Source organism: Corvus kubaryi, unplaced genomic scaffold (assembly GCF_017639235.1).
Source record: "Corvus kubaryi isolate FWS band 111438036 unplaced genomic scaffold, C.kubaryi_AGA036_p1.0 66, whole genome shotgun sequence".
Lineage (NCBI taxonomy): Eukaryota > Metazoa > Chordata > Aves > Passeriformes > Corvidae > Corvus > Corvus kubaryi.
The window spans coordinates 13,052,276-13,061,618 of NW_024582054.1; positions in this window are offsets into that span (position 1 = coordinate 13,052,276).

Consider the following 9,343-nt stretch of genomic DNA (forward strand, 5'->3'; position numbering starts at 1 on the left):
CTGAACTGGTCTACTTAAGTGTGTGGCCTTAAGAACATCTGTGTAAATATGCATACATAGAAAAGAAAATCCTTACTCCCATTGAAAGCAGTGGGAATTTTACCACTAGATTCAGAAAGGCTTGAATGCCATCTAGGGCATATTGAAAAGTATAAATTAATGGTTTCTGGAAAAGACATTGAAATGGAAAAGACAAAATTTCCTTCAAAAAGAGAAAACAGCATTTTTATTTTAGAAGAATGCATTTGAAAAAAAAAATCTCTTAAACTGACATTTTCTTGTTACTACTCGCATCAGAAATGAAAAGTGGCTATTATCCAGTGACATAGATGTAGGTTACTGAAATTACTGGGGCTTTAGTGTTCCAGCTTGCCTAACACTATGTGTGATGTCTGTTCTTTAGATGAAAAGATTTGATATGGCTCTATAGAGTGACAGGCAACTTTCTTATTATCTTTAGATTATGAGCATATGCAGATTATAAACATTAAAAAACCCCTATCTATACAGTCTGGTGGGAGACTCTTACACAGTATTGATGATAGCCTAAGACTCTTCTGCTTCATTGCCCTAATGTCATAAGTCTAAAATTGGATAGTCTCAGGATGTCCCGCCTATGTCCAGGCAGGAAATTGAGCCTAATTGTCATTCCTGCAGTTTTCTGCATGATAATGGCTGGATGAGCATGGAGCACAATGCACTGCAGTTACTTGTGATGTGTAAGTTCTGCTGAAAAAAGCACGCACTCATTTTCGCAGCACTATCTGCTTGGCACATACCTTCAAAAAGAAGCTATAAAGAGAAGAGACAGACAAGAGTTGCATTTATTGTCTTGACTTTATGTGTATCAGCCCTTGGCAGGACTAAATGACAGTGAAATTAACAGTCATAAACAGATCAAGAACAAAGGTTCATTGTATAAGCTGTTTCTTTTGTTCTTTGTTTGCAATTCTTGTGAATACAAAATTAAAACACTAAGCAGCTGTTACCTCCTGTTTGTGGCTTAGAGCAAAAGCCCAGCAAACCCCAGAATTTTACATAGTTCCACATCAAAATCATGATTCAAGCCCGTTTTGATTCAAACAAAACTCACTCCTTCCTCAAAATACTGATGCAAATGGGACAATTTTTACTTCTGGATTTTCTGTTGTCTTTATAGGTTGGGTGTACTGATAGCACCACAAACATTTTTGGTTATCTCCTCTTTCCCTAGCACAGTCTGAAACCCTTAGCAGAATCCTCATGGGCTATTATTTAATAGTATTACCCTTGAGGAATACATTCTATTGCAACCATGTTGTCCATTTGTCATTCTATCTGTCTTTTAAGTTGAAACAGCAGAATTGCTGTCTAGCTTTCTTCATAGTCTTGAAAAGCACTGTGAATAATTCACAAACCCGTTGAGACCTAAGGCAGCTGTACTGATGGTCTATGAGGGGTCAGAGAGAAGGCCATGCTTTGCTTTCTATGCTCAGAAAGCAAACCAAAGAGTCAGTCAGGAGGAAATCATTGCTTTAGCATGGTCATGTTGAAAGTTGCTTAAGAGCTCATGTTCTGGTTGGGTCTAAACAACCTTGGTAAATGTTCCTCTAGAGAATGCTGGTAAAAGCTTTAACGAGTAGATCTGCAATCCTTATTCAGCTGGTCTTCACAATCTGTGCCCTTTGAATCCAAGGTTCTGCAGGTATCTAATAGTTTGTTGCTGGGTGATGGTCCAAAACCAGTTTCCTAAACTGTTTCAAATTCTTTTAAAAATACAGTGAAGGAAAATACTGCTTTTTAATGTTAAAATTCAAAAGGCAATATCAGAGAGAGACGAGACAGAGTCTTCTGTCGCCTTAGTAGAGATGTATTGTAATAGAACAGAATTCTGATTGCCAAGTTTAAGTGTCTCAAATACTAATATCAACAGATTTCCCCAGAGATCATAGGCAGATATATTAGCTAAAAGACTCTTTCTGGAAGATGCTGAATTTCCCTCAACTCCCTTTGAACTCAGAGGGAAAGATAAGGGTGTCCAGGGCAGGAGAAATTATAAAGGTATGGGATAATGGTGTTCACCATCTTGCTTCCTAAAATGCCCTTTGGGTTTCTTTTTGTCTCTCATCATTTCTAGATTAAAGCCTAGGGAGAGGGTAGAATATTAAAATATCATCCAATTTATAATTGCTTACTAAAGTCAATTCACAGATGACCTTGAAAAAAATTAATCCAGCAAGCTTATAAAAGAGGATGACCCAGTCATTCTGATTAACATCAGAGCAGGTGATGGAACAGCAATGTGATGGGAGTGAAAGATGATAGTGAGATTAAAGCACCCAGTATAAGAAAGGATTTCTTTAGGAATTTCCTCTTCCCTTGTATCCTGACAAAAATCTACAGATTCAAGTTGACAGTATAAATATATTATAAATTCAGTATCTGGTCAACAGCTCTTGCTACATGTAAAGCAGGCAATTTAAAATTCTGTCAAAGTATTATTAGCTTGGATTTTTCCATATTAGACTCTATGAAAAAGTAAACCAAATTCATAAACGTTCAAGAATCTAGAATTTATTTCTAGGTTTATTTTCCTTGTCTTTTAAAGCAAAATTTTATTGTCACTTTACCTTGGGCAAAGACTGTGAGGAATAACAGACAGACGGTGGATGGTGAGAGAAACAGGTTTCATCAACATTGTTAAAAGCAGGATAAAACTGTGTGTCCTTAAATGATTAATACTATTTTTAAAATATGAAACTTTGGGGTTTTTCTTCGAATCAAACAGTTATGCATCTTCAAAAGTTTCTTTGCTGCATATCTGGAAGGAATTGACTAACATTCATGGGTTTGTACAGTCTAGAAGTTTAGACATTTAAATGGATGGAAAGGAAAGAGAAAAATCTGAAACCAGCTTTATAGGCTGAAACAGAGTCTTGAGGGAACTGAAGACCGAGGGGAGCTGGGGTGGCCAGCTGTTATAGAATAGCTGTAGTGCAGATGCCATGGCAACCTTAGTCAGACACTTTTAAACTTTCTTACACTGAGGGACTTCCTGACAAAACTTTTAAAATAAACAGGGGAAACTTCGGCTGACATGAAATGGTTGTGCTCTGATTTCGTGTATTTGCCAGGTGACTGCAGACGGGGAGTATTTCCAATTCTGAGTTCTACAGCTTCTTACTAGTGGTCCCCAAGGGCAAGAAGACAGCTGTGTTCAAACCCTTAGAAGCTACATACTGAGATTTACCTTCAGGGCAAAACCTTGAAAGTTTAGTGCTGACTTCCATAACCCTCATGTTAGATGTAATAATGTGGTGCTGTATAACAATAAAATCAAAGAACAGGAGCAGTAGGCACACATCTTTTTAAAATGAACAAAACACTGAACCAAACATTCAATTTTTTCCTCAAGGTATGACAAGTGACAAATGATTGTTATGTTTCTTAACGTACTCCTGGTGGTTTTCCCATTAAATATGTAAAATCGGAACAGAACTGACAACAGTCTTGCAGAAGTGAAAACTTTCTTTCAAATTAGAAACAGTATACCTGCTCCAGTGAATTTTAACCTAGTTTTAATCCTCCATGGCCAGACAAAATCTCTATATAGATGCTAGAGCGGGAAAGGCACAGGGAGTTACACCTGTAGCTGAAACACCAGAAGAGAAAATAATCTGTAGACGAAGGTATGTCCAACACTCAAGGCAAAGATTTTGTTAGATAGAGCTGTGAATGCATAAATATGGGTGACTGAGTAAAAGGTTTTAGTCCTGAAATAGTGCCATTTTCACTTAAAATTTTTATGTCAATATTGTCCCTAATTAACAGGAATCATTATAAAAACAAAATTAACAGAGCCAAACATCAGACTGTTGTAATTCTCTGTGACTTTCTCAACTGTTGGTTATTAATGTTTATTTAATTACAGCAGTGCATACAGTTGTTACAAAGCTTAACTCGGTTTGCTCTTTACAGGTGCAGCAATCCTTCTCACATTAGTAGATTGAATATGAAAATACAAAGTTTAATATTAGATTTGATGTTGTTTTGTAGTTGATGCCCATAAAGAGTTCTGCCTTTGGATTTTGCAGAAATTGTTTGTTATTCCATATTTTTAGCTAACATAATAGTTAAGTTTATTATTTGATAGCGAGCCATTTTATTTTGCTCTGTGTCAGTTAATGAAGTGGTTTAATGCTGTGGTTTTAATTTTAGAAAAGATAAGCAACAGGACAATCTTGTCAGATGTATTACTTAAGCAGGCAGATAGTGAAAATTAACTTTATGGTTATTAATTCATTAGTGTTCTCATATCCTTCAAAATCAAATTACTTGGAATTGTTTTCTTTCATTAGATACAATCATTGCATTTAACTACACAGACCTACACATTCAGGAGAACCCAAGCAATTTTTCTATGTTACTTTAATTACGTGGTACATAGTAAAAGCAATTTATTACTGGGACAGGTACATCACACTTATTTGAATATAAGTCACACCCACTCCCTTAAACTCCTTTTGGTTTTGCTTTCAAAAAAGGGAACACAGAAACACATATTATCTTGTTCAATATCCTATTTCCAACAGCAGCCAACACCAAATGCTTCCAAGGGGCAAAAAAGACCCTTCAATTAAAGGCTAGTGAATCTACTGCAGAGATTTCTGCAAAGCCTACCTTGTTGGACTACATGATGTGAGGTTCGACTCAATTATCCCTCAGAGGTGTCTTCCAGTCCAAACGTTTCTATGATTCTATGAATATAAGGAAAGATAATATCTTCCGACACTATTTCCTTCAAATCTGGAGAGTTTACTTCTTCTTAGATTTTTGGACTGTTCCAGAACAATCCAATACATAATATTTTACATTTATTCATACCTCACTAAGGCTCTATCCACTAGGGATTTGGGATATCATTAACAGTTACAGCTCTTTCTAAGTTTCGTATTTGTACAGTACAAAGGAAAATGAAAAGCAAAACTAAGATTTAATTGTGCCATTGCCTGAGGCATTAAGGAATTTTGTTAAATACCAATTCATCATGCTCTAGTGGTACAGCTGGCGGATAAGGCTCTTCTTCACACTGGTGATAAGTCTGTCTTTCTTCTCATGCTTGACAAGCTTAGAAACAAGCACTAATGCAAAATTTCAGAAGTGTCAGTTCAGTTACTTTGAGGTAACAAACATGAAAAGTACAATTGGAGAAGCTTAAAGAAAGATCAGCTGAAGTTTCAGAGTAGCTGCTCTGAGGAGAGCTTAAACTCACAGAAAGGTTTGCGATGGTCTGGTCAGATCAGGGAAACACAGCAGCTTCTCTTCAGTGTTATATTATTTTGTATAAGAAATTGTCAGTTTGAATGTCTAACCCACAGTCACCCTGTACTTTCAGCTTATAGTCTCAGGAAAACTGTTACAGTTTGCATACATGCATTTTCACTTCTGAGTCATTGACAGTTCCCTCTACACAACAGGGGTGCTTAGGAGCAGATAAGCATGCAGTGCTTTAGGAAGTATATGTTATTAAGAGCTAATTATTATGTTACCACAGGTACATTATCAAAATTGCTTTATAACAGTCCAAACACACTAGAACAAGAGCTGCTCTGGAGGTTGGGTGGTGGAGCCAGGTAGGCACCAGGCTCTGCTCCCTGACACGGCTTTTGCCCCAGTGGACTCTGCCACCTGTGCTTGGCTTCACAGGCAGCTTTCCCTTCCTCCCACACCTCCCACTGCCCCAGCACAGCCTACCAAGTAAGTTGCTATGAGTTCATAGTACATCTTTAGCAATCTCCCTCTGGAATCCTGAGTGAGCATGTGAAGGAAAGGGGTCTGGCTACACCTCACAGCCTGTAATTTTCTTGCTGCTTTTGTTATTGCTTTTCCCTTCCTAATGCCATGTGATAAGGTTAAAAAACCAGGAGGAAGGACACATTGTAGGTTTCATTAATCCTTTCCCTCTGGAAGGCTGGATATCAATTCTTGCTTACATTTCAGTCTCCATTTCCATCCAGGTACAGCAGGATCCCAATGGGTTTAGGCAGAAGTGAGCATTTTCAGCAGTTTCTGAGTCCCAGTCTCAGATTATTGCAATGTTTCATCTGAGAACAACTATCTTGTCTTTGCTTCTGAAATATGGCTGGGCTCTGTTACAAGCTCAGTGTGCTGCTTAGAGATGCCTTGCCAAGGTTTACACACAGGTCTTCTGTTGTTTCTGGTGCAGCTGAATAATTCTCCCTGTTTCTCTAGTTTCTTATCTATGGATGAGCTTGGTGAACAAGAAAATGTGTTGCTGTCTAAAGCCCTGATCCTGATTCCAGGTGAGAAATGCCCTCAATTCTTAATAAATCATCACTCCAACAAATGCTGAGATTGCCGATACGCTGTAGGACCAGAGATAAGCACGTAGCTCCATCTTAGTCACTAGGCAGTATTAGACAGGCTGCTGTTCTAAATCCAAATGCTTTCTGGAGCTGCATCAGCAGCTTCCATAGCCCTGGCAGGAGGCTTTCATTTCCATGGTGGAGGTCACTGGCCTTGACCTTATCCTGAAATCAGGCTCCTGGGAAAGAGGTGATTACTTTTCCAGTCCTTGCCTAAAATGAATATTTTGTTTTGCCAAATGGCTGTTTAATGTAAAACTCAAACACGTTTAGAAATAAGTTCCCAATGCTATTCCTTCTCTAATAAACATCTGAACTTCCAGCATGATGTCTTGTGTTCAGCTCTTAAATGTTGTCTTCCTCTTTAGTTCTTTGAGTTCTGCAGGGAGGGTATATCAGCTTCAACTGAAAGCAGCAAAAGCACTTTTGTATGTTTTGCTTAATTGGAAGCCAGATGGTTATGAATTCTCTGCTGGGAGAGACACAATAATGAGTGCCCTCCTGAGGGGGAGCTGAGCTGATTCCTTTTCTCTGGATGACACAGTGAGTTGTTCCCACAGGGCCTCCTGAGGCACCATTTGTGGCACCATTTGTGGTACAAGCAGAAGCACATGTTTTTGATTCTTTTCTCCTGATCAAATACTTAAGCGATTTAAGCAAAGTGATATACAAGTGATAGGCTCTATGGTATTTTAACACACTGCAACAAATCTCTTTATGATCATAATTTGTATTAAAAATGGAGTGAAATCAGAAATGGACATGTAAGTTTTCAAGTTTGTATCTTCAAATAGCACTGAAATACTTCATGCAGATTATCTGATTTCAAATCTGTTTGTGGTGATTAATAAAATGTGAGCATAGGCATGAACTGTTTTCAAACTGCCGTTTACACTTGCTCATTTGACAGATTTTCTGAGCAAGAGGGTATGAGAACACTGCCACTTGTGCTAAAAATGTCAGAATTTACATTATGTTTAACATTCATGCTATAGCACAAACAATTTATAACATCATGTCCTTTTTACTCAGTAAACACAATCTACTAATATTGTTTTGCCGTAAGTATTTCAAATTCCTTTGCTGTACTAATAACTGCAGGAATATTTAGAAAAGCAATCATCATTATAACACATTTAATTTAAGGAAAACTAGAGGTTTTAAACAGCTGCTCTTTTACTCTGTGATTAGACTACATATAAGTCTTATCAGAATTAAGAAGGGAGAATTGAAATGTTCAGAACTTGACACAATTCAAGCCTCATCACATCCTTTTCTCTGCTGGTTTTAGGGAGAAGCTATGTTGAAAAAAAAAAAAGAGGAATTAAATCATCCTCCTTTTTTTCCTCCTTCACACAAGACATCACACATCTTTGAACTCTTGGGCAGACCACCCAGATCCCAGCCCAGAGATGTGCAAAACAGTTTTGGGGTGTGGTGTTATGTAAAGGGTACTTCTATAGGATTAAGAACTGAAAAGAGGTTTCTTAATTGTCATGTGCTGGTTAGCAGCTGATGAAAATCCTCTTTGCACAGGACTGGCAGGATGACAATTCCAGCTCAGAGAGTCCTGGAGCCAGTGTATAACCCTTCAGTAAACTCTTTCCCCCTTGAAGTGACTGAAATCACAACACTTGCAAGGGGAAGAGGGGAAAGGCAAAGAAGAAAATAGTAAAGTCTTCAAACAAATCTGATTTAAAACCCAGAAGTGCATTTTCCTAGAAATAACAAAAACAACGACAATGGGACTTGAACTCAGCTACCAGGATTTTATAAAGATGAACGATATGGCTGTGGTATCAAGGGTACCAGCTAGCAATAACACTCCTCACTTCCATGCTCTGAATACGAATGAGTATTTCCTCTACTGTTGTCATTACAAATCTCTTTTTTGTCTCAGGTATTACTTTCCCAAGCTCAGATACGTTCTTAATTAAAATCAGGTAGAGAAAGCTCCAAGGGCAACCTATAACAAAGACCCAGAACAAATAATAAAGGCTTCAGTAAGTGTAGCACTGAAGATTTTTCCAGTAGGTTTAGTTCAAGGGACTAATCAGTTGTTAAAGACAGAAGACTGTAGCTTAAGTCTTTTAGTCCCATAAACTGAATATCTTCAGAGCTTTACCATGGAATTAATTTGGCTTTACTGGTCTTGCTTCAGCCAAATTACCAGTGAAATTAACCACCCTTATAGATGAGTCCCCACCGACTACAGAATTTTGCCAGTTGTCTGTCAGCTACAAGACACTGCAGGGCAATAAATACTCAGTATTACGACATATCTTTTAGCTAGCTTTATCACTTTAATCTGTCAGACCAATCCTCACTGCATCACTTTGTGAAAAGTCAACTGAGGAGTCTTTTATTTATATTTGGTTTTAGAGCTTCACCCTGCAGACTGCCAATAACATCAGCTCCCAGGGAAGTCCTGGTGAATTGAGTCACTTTGTGCCCTTCAAGACTAGCTCCTAAATTGAATTATTAGCTATACAGTCATGGGCTACCTTACTTTTCTACCTGAAACAAGCTGCAAGAACAAGTTACTTGGCTTGAATCGGTATTTCAGCCCAGGCAGCTTTAAGAAATCATCAGTCAGGGGACAAGCTCTTGGGGCACTGAGCCCTCCTGCTGTTGCTGACCTGGCTGGCTCTAGAGCTGCTCAACCCTTCACTCCCTGGCTCAGCACTAACTGGATTCAGCCTTCGAGGGTCAGCAGCTGCCGTTGCTTTCAAGGTTAAGAGCTGTAAATTGCTGCTGAAACGTAAAAAAGCTGTCAGCCTTTGTCTCCCCATGCAATTGTAAAGCAGCAGTTCTTGCTGTAGAAGTCATGAGTAGATCAGTCGTGATTTTTCTCAACATTGTCTTCAAATGCCCTTGAAAACTTGCCAGTAAAGAGAAGAAAGGGGGGAAGCTGGGGGGAAGCTTGGCAAGAACTCAGTGATGAACAGAAGGCAAATATGGGAATGGTGTTTATTTAT